A 20945-nucleotide genomic window follows, 5' to 3' on the forward strand; every position below is an offset into this window, starting at 1 on the left:
GCCAAGCACTGTGCTGTTTACATGCCTTGTCTCATCTATTTCCAGAAGCCAGCCTAGAAGACAGATGCTATTATTATTTGCATTTTGGAGTTGAAAGCATGAGTTTCAAAGATGTTGAAGTAACTGGTCTAAGTTTGCACAGCTAGGAAGGGTCAAGGCCAGGATTTGGACTTTGGTCTTCAGGGCACAGAGCTATGATCTTGACTAGTGAGCTCCACTGGCTACCACTGTTTTGTCTTCCCCATATATTCAACCTTGCCATCGTTCCCGTAGATCTTTAACATGTTTCCTGACAACTCTTCAGAGATGCTGTGCTCAAGATGAACCCAAGTTCATCCATGCTATTTTAATGCTGGCGGGCTCATGCAGGCACTCACACACACATGCACACCTGCCGGTAAAAATACAGAGACACAAATGGAATCGTTGAAAAACACGCAGCTTTTCTTTTAACGTTGAGCTTTCCATGCGTGTGTCTCAGGGACTGTCAGCCAGGCATCAGGTGTAACAATCTAAATTCTCAGGGATACGAAGGGGGTGGGGGCGGGAGAGGAAAATGCCGGAGCAGTGGAGGGAGAGCTACTGGAACGTAGAAGGCTCTTTGTAGCCCATGACCCTGCCCTCTCAAGTCTTCAAAAAAGTTAAAACTTTTATGATTGGGAGCCTTGGAAACAGCAAGGGACCAAAATCTAGCTTGTGGCCAACCTGAGGCATCACCCCCAGGAACACGTGCACAGGAATTCATGGAGGGCGAGGGAGGCTGGGACCTGGAAGAAACTGGGAGGAGGCCTTAGTGGCTGAGCTGGGAGGCAGACTGGAATCGGGACTGTGAGTCAAGTTCACCTGATCTGCCCGGGCAAGGTGGCTCCAAGCGGTATCTGGGCCACACACATTCTTCAAGTCCCCAAACTTCTGGCCACATGTTTTCAAAATCCCAGACTCTGCTAGCCCAAGACTCTGAGAGTAAGGAAGTGCTGTCCTGGGCAGCTTACCCCTATCCAATTATGTCTGCCAGAACTTTAGGGGCTGGAAAAATCTGATTCTGCCACAAAGTTCCTTTGAGTGCCTCTTCTTTCTCTCCTCTCTACCTCGGGTTCCTTCCCCACCAACCAAAGAATGTCACCTGTGTTATCAGATACTTTGGGTCTGCCAGCTCCCGGAAGCAGGGTGAACTGGAGGCATGAATCTGGAGTGTCCAGCTGCCTTCGTTGTTGTCCCTTACTTGGAAGCAAAAACCAAAGACAACACTGGGAACACGCGGTTGACAGTTGGGAGATACTTCCCCGGAGACACCTTTAGCACTAAATTCCTAGAGTCCTCTGTGCACTGGAAGTTATTTTACTTACCTTTGAGATAGGTTATTCCTCAATGGACACTGTCGATGGTCTGTGCCTGGGACCTGTTCTAGGAAACTCTGGAAAAGTTTTGTTTAACATCAACAAGTCACTACTGGGTCTCCTAGACTGTTAATGCGTCTTTACCCAAACGAGAGGCAACGTGTAGCTTTTGAAAACACCATCTTCACAAGGTAAGGCATTAAGCAGTAAATCTGGACTTTTTTCTCCCCCTTCCCGGTCTACCTTTTTTTCTTGCTAATTGGCAGAAAATTAATGAACGAGGCACTGATTGAACAGATGCTCCTCATGGAAAAAGGCAGAATTGGAGTTTTTCTTGCCCTCTTTTTTTGAACACATCAAGAAGGTAGTAACATGTGGCAGGTCAAAAATTAAGAGAAGGTAACAGTACAGATTGTAAAGAACACAAAGGGGTTGGAGTATGTGTGTGTGTGTGTGTGTGTGCGCGTGTGTGTATTTTCTCTTTTGTTTTAACTTCCTTGCATCTTTTTTTTCTTTTCTTTTCTTTCTTTTTTTTTTTTTTTTTAAAGCTCCTATTCGGCTGTAGCTCGTAATTAGCAGCTAGGCCTCTGGGACCCAATTAACCAATTCAATTAACAAAAAAAGCACACAAGTCACCCTGACATTTGTCAGCCATTAGGAAGGATGTCAGACTGGCAGTTTCAGCCGAAACATTAATGGTGATTAGCTCATTTGCGACTCACTTTACTCCACTATCCTCCTGGAGAGGCAGCCTCTAAGCCACACTGTCCAGAGCTATGGGCCAGTAGCTTGACTTTCAAAGGTCAAGGGAAGACTCCCTCCTAGCTCTTTCACTGGGTCAAGGGGCCCCATCCCAACCTCGGCTAAGGCATGCCTACACCTTTCCCAAGTTCCCACTAAGTTCTTTTGGATAAACCTAAATACCCTTGGCTAATTCTCCAGGACATGAGAATTCAGCAAAGGTGTCTTTATTAGGGATGAATTTAAAAAATCTCATTGCCGTTATTATTTTTGGCCTCTTGGCTCCCATATTTACTTCCTGCATTCAGCAGGCTTGCCGTGGCCAGCTCCAGGAGGCGGTTTGTTCATTTGGGCACCGCCTCTGTTCTTGGAGTTGATTAACTCCAGTATCTTATATGATGCAGACAGGTGTTTATATAGTAGCCATGGCTATCTTTGCCTCTGATCTCCCTTAATTTCACTCTACTTCCCTGGAAGCCTCGATTTAATAACAAGCAAGGAAGCCTCTGTAAATAAAAATCTCAGGTGCATGAGTTGACAGACAAAGGGGAGGTCCTGAAATATCAGAGCCTAGGTGGTTTTCTCCCAGTGTATTCCTCTTCCTTACTTTAGCCAGTCTTGGGGGAAGTTCCCAAGGCTCTTTGCGGCAGCCTGAAGAAATAATACTCAGAAGGTATCAGAGATCGCGCTTGGACACATATAAGAGAAAGCTCAAGGAACCGTGACTTAAATGCATGGGGATTTATAGTTCTTACCTGTCAAGAGGCCTGAGGGAGGCACTCAGGGACTGGTACAGCCACTCCACAGCTCCATGAACCTTCCCCCATCCTCTACCCTTTTGTCCCACTCTCTCAGCTTATGTCCTCATGGTTGTTTGTCCTCATGGTTTCAAGATGGCGGCTCCCATGCTTCTGGGCATTGGAATTGCGTTCCAGGAAGGAAGAGAGGAGGGCAGGGAAAAAGGCTAAAGCCTTGCAAAGTCTGTTGTTACTGTTATTGTTTTTTAAATCAAGAAAACCATCGTTTTCCAGGCAGCTCTATCCAGCAGACGTTCCCTTTTGATTGACCAGAACTATGTCATAGGGACACTTCAACTATAAGGGACCCTGAGATATCAGGATTTTCTTGGCTGGATACATTGCTGCCCTGAACAAAATTGAGATTCTGTTGGTAAGGAAGGAAGGAAGGAAGGATAGATATTGGTAAACTCGCAGCATTTGCTACAACCATGTATCGGATCCCTATTAGGGGAGGCATGTTTTCTTTGCGAGATCCCCGTTTGTTGGTGATGCTCTCTCCCTGTTTGACGGATCAGACAAAGGACGCTCAGAGAGGTTAAGTAGTTTGCCTCAGATCACACCGCTGGTAAATGACAGTGCAACAACTGAGATTTAGATGTGTTGGATCCAAAGCCCGCCATTAACCGCCAGGCACCAGCCACGGGTTCTCAAAGACTCAATCATAGCCACACAGCAAAAACCCCTGCTGATGAAGATTTTGCCCAGTTGGAAAACTGGGACTGGAAAACTCAGAAGGTGCTCTCAGCCTTGCAGCCTGCCTCTGTGGTTTGCCTGGTTCCGAGCCACATGCTAATAACCGCACATATGGGTTTCATTTCCCCCAGAGCTGGCCCAAGTAAGCCCCCAAAGCCACCTTGCTTGTCACCCTCTGCCCCTTCCCGCCAGCCCTCAACCCCGGTTCACACACAAAGTTGACCCATTCAAACTGGAGACACCCCAGGCTGTGCAATTAGGCCGGAGAAGAAAACAGACCCTATTTCAAAAGGTGACTCCCTACCATTTTGAAATAAGGCTTCATTAATTGCAGGCCCCTATTGATTCATTACCATGAAACAGCCTGGACTGCTTGCCTGTAGCATAACCTTTCTCAACAGAGGGAGCTGGACATTCTTTGCAGGTAATCTACAGGGCCCAACAGCAAATATCTAGAATCAGAACTATTCATGCATGAACAATATAGCAGCTCCTTATTGTTACGCCCATTGTTCCCGCACAAAGAGCAGCGGGCAGGTTAAATCTATTTTAGCTGGGAAGGCTCTACAGAAATCCTTGCTGCCAAGCATTTGATACTGATCACAGAGTCACATCAGGGAACAGCGGCTGAAAGGAGGAAGTCATTTTTATTGCTGAACGTGAGAGGTGACAACCTCTCCTCTGCTCTGGCTCCCCAGGACTTAGGCCTCTAAGTGGGAGCGAAGGTTTTGTTTTGTTTTGTTTTTAATGCCACTCAATGAGAGGGGGTTTTGAAAGGGGGAGACGGTACGGATAGTCAGGGGGAAAAAAGGTATTACACAATGTCGCATTCAGGCAACATATGTGAACTCTGGATTCATTCAATTTTAAAAACGTGTTCCCAGGGGAATCAAGTGTACGCATGTGAATTGTAACAAAGGGCGTGGCAGCTCAAGAGTCGGCGTTGCCTAAATGGCACCATTTGGAACCACGAATCTGGTGTAGGAAAAGAGGGACTTGATTCCACCCTGGATTTGCCTCTCTTTGGCCAGGCAGGGCAAATGCCCCCGGTTCAATGAACCCTCCTTCTGTAAAGGTTGAGCCCATCGGGGGTGGTCCTTTGGAGATTTTTATAATGACCAACACATGTGAGGGCCGGAAGCCAATGGGGAGAAGATTCAGCTGGGTAAGATACAGAAGGGACTTAAAATACTATTGAGTCCTGTCCTCACATTACAGCAGCAGAGATAGGACCATGAAGGGAATGTGCCTTTCTCTGCTTGTTAGTTCTGGGATTAGAAGCCAACCTACACCTTTTTATCCTCCGCGGTAGTTTCGAGGAAGGAAGAACGGTGCTGAATCGGGGCAAGAGCATAGAGCCAACAGAATGGACACCAGCCATAAACAACCACTCATGCCTTCCCAGTGCGTCTTAGAGCTGACGGTCAGGCCTGCTCTAGACCCCAGGAAACTGTCATGGCGCACATCAGGGGTGGAGTCAGTGAAGGAACCTCCGGCCGCACGGCAACGAGGAGAGAGCAGCGACAGCCATCTCTTGGCCAGCTGGGGCTGCAGGAGACAGAATTAGGGAAGAGGGTGATACCGTTGGTGGCTTGGAATCACCTATCCCACAAATATCTAGAAAGGTGTGTGGAAATAAAATGAAAAAGGCTACGTAATCAGAGCTTTTGCCATAGCAAGGAAGTCAGCCCCCATCACTTGTGTTTTGAGAGAGACTCAAAGGCAGGCAGGAGAGGGGCCTTTCCCTTTAGAGTGAAAAAGGGAAGCTTCAGGTGTGGCCTGACTGGAGGCTGTTGGCCCGGGGAAGCTACGTAGAAGTGGAGTGGCCTGAGTGGTTGGTTAGGGGTCCAGGGGACATACGTGGCTCTCTCTGGTTGGTCCTAAGTGAGAAGCAGGGACGACAACCAGGGAGGCCGTCAGTTATTAATCGAGTCCTGGCTGTTTGGGGCTGACTGTCACAGACGTGACGGTTCAGCCTCCTGGATTGTCACTAGAGACAGCGGCCTGGCCTCCTGGGCTGGGCATTGCAGATGAGGCGCTCTGGCCTGTGGGTCCAAGTCCTGGTTTTACAAGCGGTCAGCCCACAGTGCCTCTGCATTTTCAGTCCCTCAAGAGGATGAGGCCCAAAGTTGAGGCTAGACTTCATAGGCCCTCAGGTTGCTTCCAGCTTGGTTCAGTCGTTTCTTTCCCACCACGCTTCTCCTTGGGGAAAAATAGAAGGAATTGCACCGATGTGCTTAGAGGTGCCTCCCCTACAACCACAACCCACTCCTCACAGATTGCGGGTGGAGTGCTCCCCCACCAGAAACGCTGCTACAACCGAAAGGTGAAACTGGCTGCTTCATGGGGGAAACACCATGCTGCTTTGTGAGCTCCGTCCCTAAGTAAGAGCCACCTCTGGGAGTCTCACACCCACCTTCTTCCGCCCCAGCTCCCACACAATCAAGCAGATTCACAGTCAAGTCCAGGGAAGACGCCATTCTGTTTTTGGATGTGTGTTGTGCTTCTCGCGGTCTTGGGTCTAACGCCGCGTGCTAATATCGCCCGCCATGGGGTAACATGCGTGTGCACACATACGTATGCACATGTGTATATTTCATCATCATGATTTATAGAACTTATATTGACATATGAGACGTCCTGTGAACCCTAAGAGTAAGAACAAAGTGTGTGTGATGAAAAGGTGCCCAGGGGTGCCTGGGCGGCTTAACTGGCTAAGCATCCCACTCTTGGTCTCGGGTCGGGTCACGATCTCGCAGTTCGCGGGTTGGAGCCCAGCGTCTGGCTCCGTGCTGGCAGTTGCAGAGCCTGCTCGGGATTCTCTCTCTCCTTTTCGCTCTGCCCCCCTCTCTCTCTCTCAAAATAAATAAATAAACTAAAAAAAAAAAAAAAAAAAAGTGCCCCAGAGACTTTCACAAGAGCAAACATAGCAGTGTCTTTAGAAGATGATATAAAAGGTAGCAGAAGTTGTTTGGTTTGTGACAGTAAATGTTTAAATTAAATAGCTAATACGGAGACATTTCCTGTATCTTTTACCCCTGCCCAGCTTTATGGAGGAATAACTGACAAATGTAACCGTATCCATTTGAAGTGTACAACATGAGGATTTGATATGCATATACGTTGTGGAATGATTACGGAGATCAAGATAATTAACACATTTATCACCTCACAGAGTTTAACTCTTTTTTTCTTTTTGGCAGTGAGAACACTTGAGATCTACTCAGCAAATTTCAGGTATTCAATATCATATTATTAACTATATAGTTACTGTGCTGCACATCAGATCCTCGGAACTTCCTCATCTTATAACTGAAAGTTGGTCCACTTTGACTTACATCTCCCCATTTCCCCCTCTGCCCGGCCCCTGGCAATCACCGCTCTAGTCTCTGTGTCTATGAAATTGATCTCCCCCCCCCACCTCCAGTTCCACATGTAAGTGATAAATACAGTCTTCTTCTCTGTCTGGCTTATTTCACGTAGCATCATGCCCTCCAGATTCATTCATGTTGTTGTAAATGTCAGAACTTCCTTCTTCTACATTCCATTGCATAGGTATATATAGATATATGTAGAGGGATATGTAGATATACATTATCTCACGTTGTCTTTATCCATTCATCTGTCAAAGAATATTTAGGTTCTTTCTAGATCCTGGCTATTGTGAATAATGCTACAATGAACAAGGGGGTGCAGGTATCTCCTTGTGATACTGCTTTTGTTTCCTTTGGATACGTGCCCAGGAGTGGGGTTGCTGAATCACCTGGCGGTTCTATTTTTAATTTTTTGAGGAACAACAACTTACGTTCTCCCCAACAGTGTATAAGTGTCCCCTTTTCTCCATGTCCTTGCCAACTTTTGTCATCTCTTGCCTTTTTGATGATAGGGATGAGGTGACAGTTCATTGTGATTTTGATTTGCATTTGGTCACACCCGGTTAGTGACGTTAAGCATCTCTTCATGTACCCATGGGTCACTTGTTTGTCCCCTTTAGCAAAATGTCTGTTTGGGTTCTTTGTTCAGTTCTAAGTTTTGGGTCTTTTTGTCTTTTAGTTTTTGGGTTTTGTTTTGTTTTGTTTTTTTACTATTTGAGTTTTTATTATTGAGGTGTGTAGGCTCCTTACATATTTTGGAAATTATGCATTTTGGATATATTATTAGATAAGTGGTTTGCAAATATTTTGTTTCCCATTCTGTAGCTTGCTTTTTCAATTCGTTGATTGTTTCCTTTGCTGTGTAGTTTTTTTTTTGTTTTTTGTTTTTTGTGGTTTTTTTGGTTTGAAATAGTTCCACTTGCTTCTTTTAACTTTTGTTGCCTATTCTTTTAATGTCTTATCCAAAAAGTCATTGCCAAGACCAACATCAAGGAGATTTTTCCCACTGTTTTCTTCCAGGAGTTTTTTTTTTTTTTTTAATTTTAATTTTGTCTTCTAGGAGTTTTATAATTTCAGGTCTTACATTTGAGTCTTTAGTCATTTTGAATTAACTTTTTTAATGTTTATTTATTTTTGAGAGAGAGAGACAGAGAGAGGGAGACAGAGCACAAGCAGGAGAGGGACAGAGAGGGACAGAGACACAGGATCTGAAGCAGGCTCCAGGTTCTGAGCTGTTAGCACAGAGCCTGATGTGGGGCTTGAACTCACAGACCACGAGAGCATGACCTGAGCCGAAGTTGAACGCTTAACCGACTGAACCACCCAGGCATCCCTGAATTAACTTTTGTGAGTAGTATATGATAGAGGTCCAGTTTCACTTTTTTGCAAGTGGATATCTAATTTTCCAGCACCATTTACTAAGGAGACAATTCTTTCCCTGTTGTGTGTTCCTGGCTCCCTTATCAAAGATTACTGGATTATGCAGGCCTGGGTTTATTTCTGGGCTTTCTGTGTTCTGTTCCATTGGTCTTCATGCTTGTTTTTATGCCCAGTACCATACTGTTTTGATGACTACAGCTTAGTAATATAGTTTGAAATCGGGAAGTGTAATGCCTCCAGCTTTGTTCTTCCTCAAGATCTGACTCTTTCAGGTGCTTTTTGATTCCATGTGAATTTTAGGATAGTTTTTCTATTTCTGTAAAAAACGCCACTGGAATTTTGATGTGGATTGCACTGAATCTGTAGATCACTTGGGATTGTGTGGATACTTTAATAACATTAATTCTCCCGGACCAAGAATATAAGATATGTCTTTCCAAAGAGGCTTGAGAGTCAAGTAAGGGCCAAGTCCTGTAGCAGGCCTTGTCTACCATGCTTGGAGATCGCCCTTAACTGAGTAGACACTTGGGAGTTCTGACTCTCAAGAGTCAAATGATGTGGTCCGATTTGAGGTCGAGGCAGATTGTTCTGGTAGTTGGGTGGAGGGTGGATTCGTAGGGGGCAGACATGCTGCCAGTTAGGAGTCTGCTTTGGTGTTCTGGGAGGAGACGATGAGGTCTGATGAATAAGCAGTACGCGAGTGGGGGTAAGAGCAGAGAAACTGCCACTCGGCATGTTCCAAACTCAACCAAAATCTTGAGAAAATACTCCCAAACTGGCTTGAAAGCCCGTCAACAGAGAGCTTCGTGTCACTGAAAGCAACAGAGACCCACGAGAAGTAGCAGCAGGGCAATGACGTCGTGACAGAGGGGGAAGGGACAGAGAAGCCGGGACCTCATGTCATTCTTCTTTGCTTCTCATTACATCGCAGGTTTTTGGCACAAATCAGGGACTCAATGAGCGTTGTTTGAATAAATGAACAGTTTCGCTTTTCAAGGCTGTCTACCACCTTGAACGAGTTTATCACTAACCAAGATGCCCTTGGTTAGTTGAACTTTTACCCCAAGGTCTTATTAAGTCCCAAGCGAAGATTATCTGGTCATTTGTTAAAGGCAGCGCGAGTTAGGGGGTCTGAGCCTTTGGGGTTGTTCACACTGTGGAGCAAATGGCCTCGGTGTTAAGGAGCAGAGGGGAAGTTTCAAGTCAGATCCCAGACTCTCCAGCCCTCTCTCCCGCAGCCCATATTATCCCAAAGCATTTGTCCTTAATGGTCAATCTTGAGTGTATTTCAGGGGAAATTTAATCCATGTGGTTTTGATTCATTTACACTTAACTCATCAAAACACTTACTTTTTCCTGGGAGAGTTTGTTGCCATTCGGGGAGCATTTTCAGATGTGCTAAAAGCCTTTAAAATGATCAGGGAAGAGGCTGGAAGTCGGCCATTGATTTGACATGTGAGAAGGCTGAGGTCCAGTCTTGGGCTTTCTTTGCTGTGGGTCAGAGACGGCCAATTTCGGCCACATTTTTCTTCCTTGATCTTAGAAATAGACGAGGGTAGAGAAATATGGAAAACTGGAGAGAAGCCCCAAACTGCAAGCCGTGTAGAGCACGGGGGATGCAGCCCTGGACCCACAGCTTCAGACTGACTGGCAGGGAGATGGGGTCTCTAATCCAGCCACCTTGCCCCAAACTCCTTGCCAAGTCCCGTTCATGTGGCCTCAGTCTCATTGGTTGTTGAATGGCTCCAAACCCCGGACCAGTAGATGGTTACAATGGGTGCAGAACAATCTCGATCCTCTTGATGTACAGACGAGAAACCAAAGATCAGAGAAGCAAGTGACTTGCCTAAGGTCACACGTCACGTTAGTGACAGAGGAAAGTCAAAACCAGGCCTCCTAAATCCCACTCCCGCATCCCCCTATTATCGCATACATGGCCCTGCCCTGAAATGTAACGAGCTGGTTAACACACCCGTTGCTCTGTGTTCTCCTTAACGTCTGTTGGTGCACTTTGTGTACAATATTATGAGGTGCAAACTTGGGCAAGTTATTCAACCTCTTTCAGGTTCAGGAGATGGTAAACATGGTGTTCAGGAGTGGAAGCTCTGAGCCACGTTACCCAGGTTCAAATCCCAGCTCTGCCACCAGCGAGTTAGCTGACCTTGAACAAGTTACTTAGTCTTTCTTTCCTTAAGTTCCTATCTCATAGTACTATTCCGTCATAAGGCTGGGTGTTCTTATTATTTCAGACAATCCTTTCTAATGTCCCAATGATGTAGCTACTCCAGTTACCTCCGAACTGCCGGTGAGTAAACTGAGGCCCATTACAGTTGTGACAGTTGTCCAAGGTAACTGGGAGGGCTAGAATTCAAACTCAGATCTTTCTGACTCCCGAGAAGCAGGTCTCTGGGATTTACCGGATAATAGTATGAAGTATATTTGTTTATTTTTGTTTATGTTTTCCATGATACGGGCATAGCACAATTTCTCTTACATCTTTAATATCTACAACGCAAAAACAATTAGGATTGATATCGAGTACCAAATAACATTTCAAAGGAAATTTCCGTTGTATTTCCAGCACCCAGTTTACTGATGTATTTTGAGAACGTTTCTATATTAGACAGGATGCTCTCAGGACTAAGAGACAGTAACTGTACTCAAATTTGCAAACACATCGAACGAAATACATTAACTCGCGTGACTAGGAAAATTCACAGTTGAATCCAGCCACTCAAAAGATGCCACCAGAAATCTCAGCGTCTCCTTTCTCCTCTTTTCTGTGGTCTGTCCTCAGTCTCACGTAGGGGCAAACATAGCCACTGGCAACTCCAGGCCAATGGGCTTCCAGCTTAGCGACCCCTTCAGAAAGAGGGTGGTGGTGTCCCCAGACCCCAGCAACACCTCAGGACTGACTCTCTTTCGGTTTGGCTGAGGATTCATACCCACCTCTGAAATAATCCTGCCTCCAGAGCGCGAAGATTGGCCAGAGCTGGTCAGGTGCCCATCCCCAGAGCAAGTAAAGAAGGTCAGCCTCATTCAAACCAGAAGACCAGGAGTGGGGAAGGGGACCCCTCGCACAGGAACCCCCAGGATGCTGGTATGAGAAGAAAGGGAATTGATCCCAGCCAGTGGAAACCTCCTCAGATGTCCACTCCCACTTGCCAAACACGCGTTGAGAAAAAACCCCAAAACGCTAATCCTCCAACTTTCTGGTAACAACATTTTTTTCTTTATCTGAGAAACGCTTTAATCTGCCCAGATTAAAGACACGTTTGTCCACACGTGGAGCCAATAGATAGCCTGGACAGAATTGGTCCCATGGACCAATCCAACAAGCATTTAAGTGCCTCTTTAGGCCTGCGGACAAGCCACGTGTAACATTCTAGTCAATTCCATCAAACCTCTCAAGACAGCCTTCAGGGTTTGGAGTCTGACCCACCCGCGTTCACACCTAGCTTCAGCAAGCGTTTTCTGAGTGACCTTTGGCCTCCATTTCCGAATCTGTAAGGACGCTCACACAGGGCCTATGGCACAGGGCTGCCCTCAGGGTGACATAGGATAACAAATACGAGGTCCGGTAGCTGCCGCTGTGGGAGTCACTCCGCAAAGGGAGAGGCCTTCCCGTTTCCCTTCCTCAGCCGACTCTTTGCTGACCCTACTGACCAGATGTTAGATCTTCTTCGGGTCCCCTAAAGATGGGCACTGACCTGATCTTGAAAGCTCAGACACGCCCCCTTCAGGTGGTAGGAAGAGGAAGCAGTTCGTAGCTGAAAATAGGCCATTAATTAGCCAAACACACACCTTAATGTGTCACCTGGGGCTTCACATACGGCTCCAAAATGCAGATGTAAGCCTTTATATTGAGCTTTGATATCATGGCTTCGAGTTCTAATAATAATAACAGACAGCAGGCATGGAGCTGGAGCCTAACACTCTTTCCATATCTCATTTTATGCTCACAACAGTCCCATGATATCACTATTATTACTCTGTTTACAGATAAGGAAACTGAGTCTCGGAACAGTGCAAAGCTGCCGCCATCAGTTGCACGTGTGGTCTGTGTGCATATCGCCCCTCCCGGGGTTGTGAGGTGCATAACAGTATTAGGGGTTGCAGGCAGCATTCGTTTGCATTTACCATATGTCAGACACGGTTACACCTGTTTAATTCGTTAGTCCTCACGGCCGTCCCGTGCAAAATCGAAGAAACCATACGCAGTGCCCCTAGCTAAGTAACTTGCCCAAGATATCAGCTAATAAATGGCAGAGGCTTCCAGAATCCCTGTCACAACATCCTGCACTTTTCCTGCATAGTAGGAATATAATTTTATAATTACAATTAAACAAAAATTTTTACGTTTATTTATTTTTGAGAGAGAGAGAGCATGAGCGGAGGAGGGGCAGAAAGAGTGGGGGAGACACAGAATCCGAAGCAGGCTCCAGGCTCTGAGCTGTCAGCACAGAACTCGATGCAGGGCTCGAACCCAAGAACCTTGAGATCATGACCTGAGCTGAAGTCGGATGCTTAATTGACTGAGCCACCCAGGCGCCCCTTACGATTATAAATAATTCAGTCTCCCCTCCATCCCCCAACTAGATGCAACTTCATGATGGCAGAACGGTCATTCTTGAATCCCCGGGACACCACGGGACTCCTGGCTCAGAGTAGGTGTATCGAAGAATGAATCAATGAGTGAACAGAGCATATAAAACGGCAGGAAGAGTTTTAATGGCAACAACTGTCCACTGTTTCACACCGGATGACCAGTGTGGGCATCCAGGGTGGTGGTAGGGGGGGCTGGGAACCTGAATGCAGGTGCTGGTGCCAGGCTCTACCAGGGGTGCAAAGTCCCCCAGTGCATCCAAACCGAGGTTAGCTGGCGGGGACATACTCTCTAAAGCACCACAAAGTTCCTTGGCCCCCACACAACATCTGGCCAAACAAGCTTTCTGTTTCTCAGACAACCTAAGACAACCCAGCCCAATGTCCAAAGTGGCCACTGGCCAACAGGCACTTGGGTTCAACGCTGATTTTGTTTAAACAGCTGAACGTGCACCGGAGAGATCCAGCCTTTCGGCCCTGGCCCTCTTCTCTCTGGCTGAGGACAAGAGCATCTCAGGTCGGGACTCTTAATCCTTCTAAACATGAAGGAGGATGTGCTCCTGACTGGACGCCAAGGCGCCCCAACGCCCAGAGGCAGCCTTTAGGGGGCGGGGGGGTGGGGGGGGGGGGCTGGAACTTTCAGAAATGCTGCCATCTTGTGGTGCCTTCAGGCCAGAGCAAGGTACTCGGGCCAACGTCTCCAACAAACCAGCGCCTGGAGAGCTCCTCCCCAGTTCACATTTCCCTTTTCCTCATCTTTTTCCACCTTGCCAATACCCTCCCCCCTCCCTCCCCCCACCCCGCCCTGCTCCAGAGTGGCAACAAATTCCTGTTTGAATATCGTTGGGGAATTTGGAATTTTTCTTTCTGAAAAGAGCACAACTTTCGAATGCACTTTTAAATTCTTAGGAGCTTTTTGGAATTCTTTCTTCGGAGAGAGCACTTCTTCGGGAGTCCACGAGGAGAGCCCCCAGTGTGTGCGGCATCCTCCCTGCTTAGCGCGCAGGCCATGAAGGCTAGACATGTTGGCTCCCCCTGCGTGGACCAGAGCATCTCCTGCTGGCCGCAGAAACCCTGTGGTCGACGTGACCACAGCTTCTGAAAGCTCCTTTGCAAACTCTATGGTGCCTCCACTGAAAGATTCAGCCTGAGTTAAAAGAATCTGTTGATCAGGGACACCAGCAAAAGACACCCCCCCCCCCACACACACACACAAGGGCTCCTGGGAGAAAAGCCATTTGCCGATTGCAAGGCGAGGGCACCAGCAAAAGACCCCCCCACACACACACACACAAGGGTTCCTGGGAGAAAAGCCACTTGCCGATTCCAGGGCGAGGGCACCGAGTCAGCAGAATGTTCGCAGTCTCTCGTCCCTCCCAGAATCCTGCCGCGTCCTGGGCTCCTCATCTGAGGATCTCCTCTGAAATGAAGAAGCAGAGCCTGGACCAGGTGCTTAGAGGCTGATTGCTAGAAGACAGCGCTCCAAGTAGGCCACGCCGAAGGTGCACGTTTGCATCACAAAGCCCCGAACCGCCAGCACCAGCAACCTGCTTCTGCCCAGGGTGGATTATCTGCCCCGGGGCCAGCCTTCGGCAAAACTGTCAAGGGGAAAATAATGATCTTTTGCACCTCCCAGCTCTCCTGGAACTTATCAGATCCACAGAGGGCAAGCCCCTGAGGGAAGGGGATAGGATGCAGGACCAGCACGTTTTGATAGAAAAGGGAGCTGGATCTAGGAGGCTCCCCAGAAGGAGAGGGGGGGCCCTAATGGAGCCTGCTGAGCCCTGGGCTGAGTGGTTAATGGGGGAAATAATAGTTATGGCCACAAAGCGTTTTTGACGGATTAAATAATTTTAAGTCACTCAAATAGTGCTGCTGATTTATAACTGGTAAACAAAAATGAAATAAAACGTCACGGGTCTTTGGAAGCAGCATCAATTTTTCCCACGCCGAGGCCCTGCGCTGGGTGTCAGAGGTGCAGGGACGAAGCACCCGTCCTGGCGTGTACGAAACGCCGAAGGACCAGAGTTGAAGGCACCCCGAAGTTTTGGTCACATAGAACTTTCGGGAATACGGTTTATGGGACGAGGAAAGGTTTGGTAGAGGAGGCAGCATGGAGGGGACCGGGGTGGCAACATGGGCGTGATGGGCAAGTAGTGCTGTTGGCCAAGTATTTCCAGCTCCTGCCCCGCGGGGAAACCTGATGGGTTTGCGTTTCCTTTCACTCGTGGCCCCAGGTAGTGGGTTGGAGCCACGTGACTGGTTCCTACCAATGAGTGTGAACAGAAGCGCCGTGTGTCACTTCAGGCCAGAGTGCTAGACCTTCCAGAGCTCTCTCTCGTTCTTTCTGGCACAGTGACGCATGGGATTTGAAACGACGGCCGCTCCATCAGCCTAGGTCCCTCCACGATTCCAACAATCAGAACCCCTGCCGCCCCATGATGGACGTGTAGAATGAAGGGCAGATAAAGCTTGTTATTTGGGGGGTTGTTTGCCACGGTAGTACACCCAGCCTCTCCTCACTGGTAGAGTGGGCTTGACTTAGATCGATGATTCGTTATCAGGGAAGAGGGTGTGACTTTGAACCAGTCACTTGCCTTTTCTGAGCTTCATTTTCCCCTTTTACATTTTTGCTCCTTCAGGCAGAAGGGGAGGGAGAGAGAAATCCCAAGCAGGCTCCACAGTGTCCGTATGCAGCCCCACGTGGGGCTCGATCTCACAAACCATGAGATCATGACCTGAGCTGCAATCAGGAGTCAGACGCTTAACCGACTGAGCCACGCAGGCGCCCCAGAGGCTTCATTTTTCTCTCCACGTGACGACATCGTCTCAGAAGTCTGGCTGCTAAGGTCCATGCTCCAGAAGGAGAACCTTTTAGTCGCGAGTAGCACTAAGCCGTTTAGAGAATGGTCCAAATAGACCATCCTGTCGCTTCTCCCACTAACCTAAGGAGGTAGGCAGAGCAGGTACTTTGTGTACGTGTTGAAGATGGGGGAGGTTGGGTTTTCTGCCTTTCTGGTTTCCCCCACACCTCTGCTCCCCCTCCCCCTCCCCCCCATCCTCTCCCATGCTTGCACAGTGACCTCCGTGTATTCAGGCGCTGGTTTCCGTCTCTGGGTGTTCATCAGAATGTCTGGCGGAGCTTCTTTTATTTTACTTCTCTAAGAATTATAACAATTTATTTGTATGTTTTGAAACAAGTTCCGGACTATGCCACGGCCTGGGTTTCGATCCACCCCAGGGGCTCAAATCTACAATGACGCTCCTGTGGAGAGAAAACGGATGCTTGTCACAACGGCTCCGAGATGGGACACAATCCTAAGGTGTCTTCAGGAAATGAAAGGAAGATACCGTTGTGCGTGAGAGATCCTCAGTTGTGGAAGGAGGCTTAGGGATCGCGAGTCCAGCATTGTCAGGTGATACAATGAGAAAAATGAGACCCAGGAAGATCAAATGACTGGCCCCGGATGATAGAGGAATGATAGAATTATTGGAAGAAGACAGACCAAATCCTCAGTCTCCCAAATTTCCTCGTGTTCTTTTGTGAAGTGACAATTTGCACGGCTTCACGGGGATTCTGGGCAGTCCGTCGGGGGTGGGGCCTTGGGATCCTGTGGTTTTAAAGGGTTGGGGGGGGTGGTCCAAGAGGCAGCCGGGGTTGGGCCCCATGGAAGCGGGCCTGCAGTAGGGACTGTGAAATTGACAGCGGGATCCTTTCGTGGGGCCACAGCGGGGCCTGGCAAGGAAGCTCCAGGAAGCTTGCTGGAGCTCAGGGAGGCTTGTCCTCTAGGGGGCTGCCTGGAGGAGGCTCTCCAGGTGCCCACAGACTCAGCACGTATGGGGCCGAGCCTCACAGTTTTATGTTATTGTCGAACTGACTTCAGACTGGGACTGGCCGGGCCTGGAGTGTTTGGGATTCCAAGAAGTGACTATGGCTCTGCCTTACTGATCAGGACACGGAGGCTCGCAGAGAGCTCTTGGCATGGCTGAAGCGTGAGGAAAAGGAGGAGCTGGGGCCAGGCTGCATTCGTTTGCTGTAAGAAATGACACTAATGTAGTGGCTTAAAACAACACACCCTTGGGGCGCCTGGGTGGCTCAGTCAGTTAAGCATCCGACTTCGGCTCAGGTCCTGATCTCGAGGTTCACGAGTTCCAGCTCCACGTCGGGCTCTGTGCTGACAGCTCGGAGCCTGGGGCCTGCTTCTGATTCGGTCTCCCTCTCTCTCTGCCCCTCCCCCACTCACGCTCTGTCTCTCTCTCTCTTTCTCAAAAATAATCAACATAAAAAAAAATTAAAAGACAAAAACACCCTTAGTATCTTAAGGAGTCCGACACAGGTCTCACTGGCTAAAAATCCTTCTGGAGGCTCCAGGGGAGAATCCATTTCCTTGCCCTTTCCAGCTTCCAGAAGCCCTGGCATTCCTTGGCTCGTGGCTCCTGCCTCCATCCTCAAAGTCCCTAGCAGGGCATCTCCCCGCCCCTTCGGCCAACACCCCTCCCCCTGTATACGGTTAGGGAAGTTTCTCTGCTTTTGAGGACTCACGGGATTACTTTGTACCCACATGGATCATGTCCCCGTGTCCACTGAGCTTTAATCACATCTGCAAAAGTCCCTTCTGACATCGTCGGGTAACGTATTCACAGGTTCCAGGAGATTAGAGTGTGGGCATCTTTGGGGACCATTACTCTGCCCACCACGCGGCCTCCACTCTTTTGCCTCCTCATGCCGAGCGCCAGGCCCACACCCGAAGGTGCGTCCGCCCTTTTCCCTCCCACCCCTTCCGGCCTCCCCTCCACACCGGGAGTGACAACACCTCGGGCTACATCTGCTTGCAAACCGCTTGCGTGGTTCTTACCCAAAGCCACCATTTGGTTCAGAAATTACATGCAGGACTAATTGTTGCTTGAGGCTACTTGTGAAGTGGGGATAGTTTGCAACAAAAAAATCCCAGCACAAGGATTCAAGGTAGGAAATGAATTGCTCTGGGAGTGGGGACAAGAAGTGCGCACACACACATACACACACACACACACCATTTGAGCCCAATGCTGCACCTCCTTCTCAGAACCCACAGAGGCTTCTACAGGTCAGGGGATGGTGACGACACATTTTTCAAAAAGTTTTGTTCAACCCACACTGCAGTGGATGCAGAAAGGCAAAGCGAAGCTAGCTGTGGACTCTGTCTGAAACGGTACTGGTTCTGTGTTCATTAGAGAGACCTCGAGGGGCGCCTGGCGGGCTCGGTCCGTTAAGCCTCTGACTTCAGCTCAGGTCATGATCCCGTGGTTTGCGGGTTTGAGCCCCGGGTTGGGCTCTGTGCGGACTGCTCAGAGCCTGGAGCCTGCTTCGGATTCTGTGTCTCCCTCGCTCTCTGCCCCTCCCCCACTTGCACTCTGTCTCTGTCTCAAAAATAAACATACATTTTTAAAAATTCACAAAAAAACCAAGAAAGACCTTGAGCAAGTTATCCCCTCCCTCTGGACGTCAGCTTCCACGGCTAGCAGACGAGAAGGGGAGGAGCTTACCCCTGGGCTCCTCCCACCCCTACTCCCAGGGCTCCCGGAGAGCTCAGAGCTTGAGTGAGTGAAAAGTCCTAGGCACCTGGTCTGGCACTAGGACGCATGCGTCAGCCAATACGGCTCCCGTCGTGATGTGATGTTGTAACTCACCTTATCCTCCTTTATCCCTGGCTGTGTGCTGTGCATCATCTTATTTCGCTCTCACAACAAACCCAGGAGGGGGGAGCGCTGGGCTTATTCGGATTTTCCAAATGAGGAAGTTGACGCCTAGAGGTTGGACAACAGGTGTAGTAGGGTCAGACGGCGTTAAATATCTTTGGTAGGGTCACCTAGCTTTGCCGAGGCCGAACGGGGACAGGAAGCTGGGGACACAGAGCCCAGAGTCTCCACGTGTACCCGCAACATGCTCCTCCGGGGCGCTTACCTCCTTGTCTTGTGGCTCTTGGTCCCCTTCCAGCATCACAGACCCTCAAGGTTCCCTCAAGGAGCAGTCATTGTCAGCCGAAAGCAGATGCAAAGAGAACATCAGGGAATATTCTTTCACTTGTCAAGTGGGTTTGAAGGAAAAATTGTCGAGCTAAAAGAAAAGAGGAGGAGTTGAACCAAACTGTTTAGAGATGGCCTTTGACAAAGAGGAATTTAAAAATTAGAAATGTTTGAGCGAAATTTGTCTTATGTGGACTTTAAGATACAAAACAGATGAACATAAGGGAAGGGAAGCAAAAATAATATAAAAACAGGGAGGGGGACAAAACAGAAGAGACTCTTAAATACGGAGAACAAACAGAGGGTCGCTGGAGGGCTTGTGGGAGGGGGGATGGGCTAAATGGGTCAGGGGCATTAAGGAATCCACTCCTGAAATCATTGTGGCACTATATGCTAATTTGGATGTAAATTAAAAAACCAAAATTAATAATAATAATAATAATAATAATAATAATAAAAGAAATGCTTGAGGTGCCTGGGTGGATCAACAAGGTGAGCGTCGGACTTCAGCTAAGGTCATGATCTCGTGGTTCATGGGTTCGAGCCCCACGTCGGGCTCACTGCTGTCAGCACAGAGCCTGCTTCAGATGCTCTGACCCCCTCTCTCTCTGCCCTTTCCCGCTTGCACTCTCTCCCTTCCCAACACCCCCCTCTCTCTCTCTTTCCCAAAAATAAATCTTTAAAATGAGAAATGTTTGATGTTGATTTTCCAAGTAAACACATTCAGTGATAATCCCCAATTGAAGGGGGCCTGGTGCCTCTCAGTTTACCTTAGCTGCCAGGAAAAGTTGGGACTGAAATCCAACAGTGTTTTCCTGAAAGAATTCTCCTACCTCCCCATGCATGTGCATGTGACTTAGAGTCTCTCAAACTTTATTTGTATGTGTTTTTGTTTCTAACTTTACATGTTCCTTCTTTATTATGAGCCACCTCGAAGAGTTTCTGTCAGCTTAGGATACACATAACACAGTGGAGGTAGGGGCAGGATCGTAGCTCAAGTCTGAACTGCCATCCGCCAAAGAGGCAGGCACGTGGGGTCGGGTCTGAAGGACCAGGGGCCCACCCAGCAAGAGTCGACCTACCCGAGAGATGGGGGAGCCTCCTGGGATAGGACTCATCCTAGGGGAAGGGAGAATGGATAGTGCTGGAAAAGATGGGGGGGGGGTTGGTCCTCCAGGTGTAGGCAGTCAGGTTAATCTCCCATCCACCCACCAGAGCTGGGCCTGAGTCCTCGGAGAAGGGTCCACAACATTAGATGGTGAGTAGAAATTGAAAGGGTAGGATGAGGGGTACGTGGGTGGCTCAGTCGGTTGAGCTCCCAACTCTTTTTTCCAGCTTATTTATTTTAAGAGAGAGAGTGGGGGGAGGGCAGAGAGAGAGAGAGAGAATCCCAAGCAGTCTCTCTATTGTCAGCACAGAGCCCCACCTGGGGCTCGATCACATGAAGCATGAAATTATGACCTCAGCGGAAATCGAGAGTTGGATGCTTAACTGATTGAGCCACCCTGGGCATCCCTGAACTTCCAAGCCAGTTTCTGCTCAGGTCACGATCCCAGGATCGCAGGATCGAGCCCTGGGTCGGGCTTTGCGCTCAGTGCAGAGCCTGCTTAAGATTCTCTCTGTCTCTCTCTCTCTCTCCTTCTGCCCCTTTCCCCAACTCGTTCTCTCTAAAAACTAATAAACAAATAAATAAGAAAGGGTAGGATGAGATGGCAAGCTGGCAGAGGTTGCTGTTCCCTTCCCTGACCCCAGCCCTGCAGATGCCCTAGAGGCCAGAGCAAGGTGGATGGAACACACAAAGCGAGGGTGCACGTGGTGTGGAACTCCGAAGGAGGCGGAAGATGACGGGGTCTTCCGGTTGGGGAGTGGGAGCACCCCTGGTGCAAGAGGGGCGGTTCCCAGGGCATGGGAGCGTTTTTAACGTTTGCTCTTTTCTCTTTCTCACGTTGCCGGGGCAGATCGCTGATCACTTTATCTCCCGTGGGACGCACAGCAGTGCCTGGCCAGTG

General features: G+C 48.6%; 2 long non-coding RNA genes across 2 annotated transcripts; one reads left to right on the plus strand and one right to left on the minus strand.

Annotated features, from left to right (window-relative positions):
- Positions 1-706: 706 nt before the first annotated feature.
- Positions 707-14160, plus strand: LOC122231839. The gene is made up of 5 exons (XR_006209094.1): positions 707-1528; positions 6775-6808; positions 10575-10630; positions 13373-13447; positions 13840-14160. It is a non-coding gene; the product is annotated as an uncharacterized LOC122231839 (long non-coding RNA).
- Positions 14161-14290: 130 nt separating this feature from the next.
- Positions 14291-18990, minus strand: LOC122231840. The gene is made up of 3 exons (XR_006209095.1): positions 18875-18990; positions 18601-18717; positions 14291-14350 (listed from the first exon to the last, which is right to left on the minus strand). It is a non-coding gene; the product is annotated as an uncharacterized LOC122231840 (long non-coding RNA).
- Between the last annotated feature and the right edge of the window lie 1955 nt (positions 18991-20945).

This window comes from Panthera tigris, chromosome D2, assembly GCF_018350195.1.
Source record: "Panthera tigris isolate Pti1 chromosome D2, P.tigris_Pti1_mat1.1, whole genome shotgun sequence".
Lineage (NCBI taxonomy): Eukaryota > Metazoa > Chordata > Mammalia > Carnivora > Felidae > Panthera > Panthera tigris.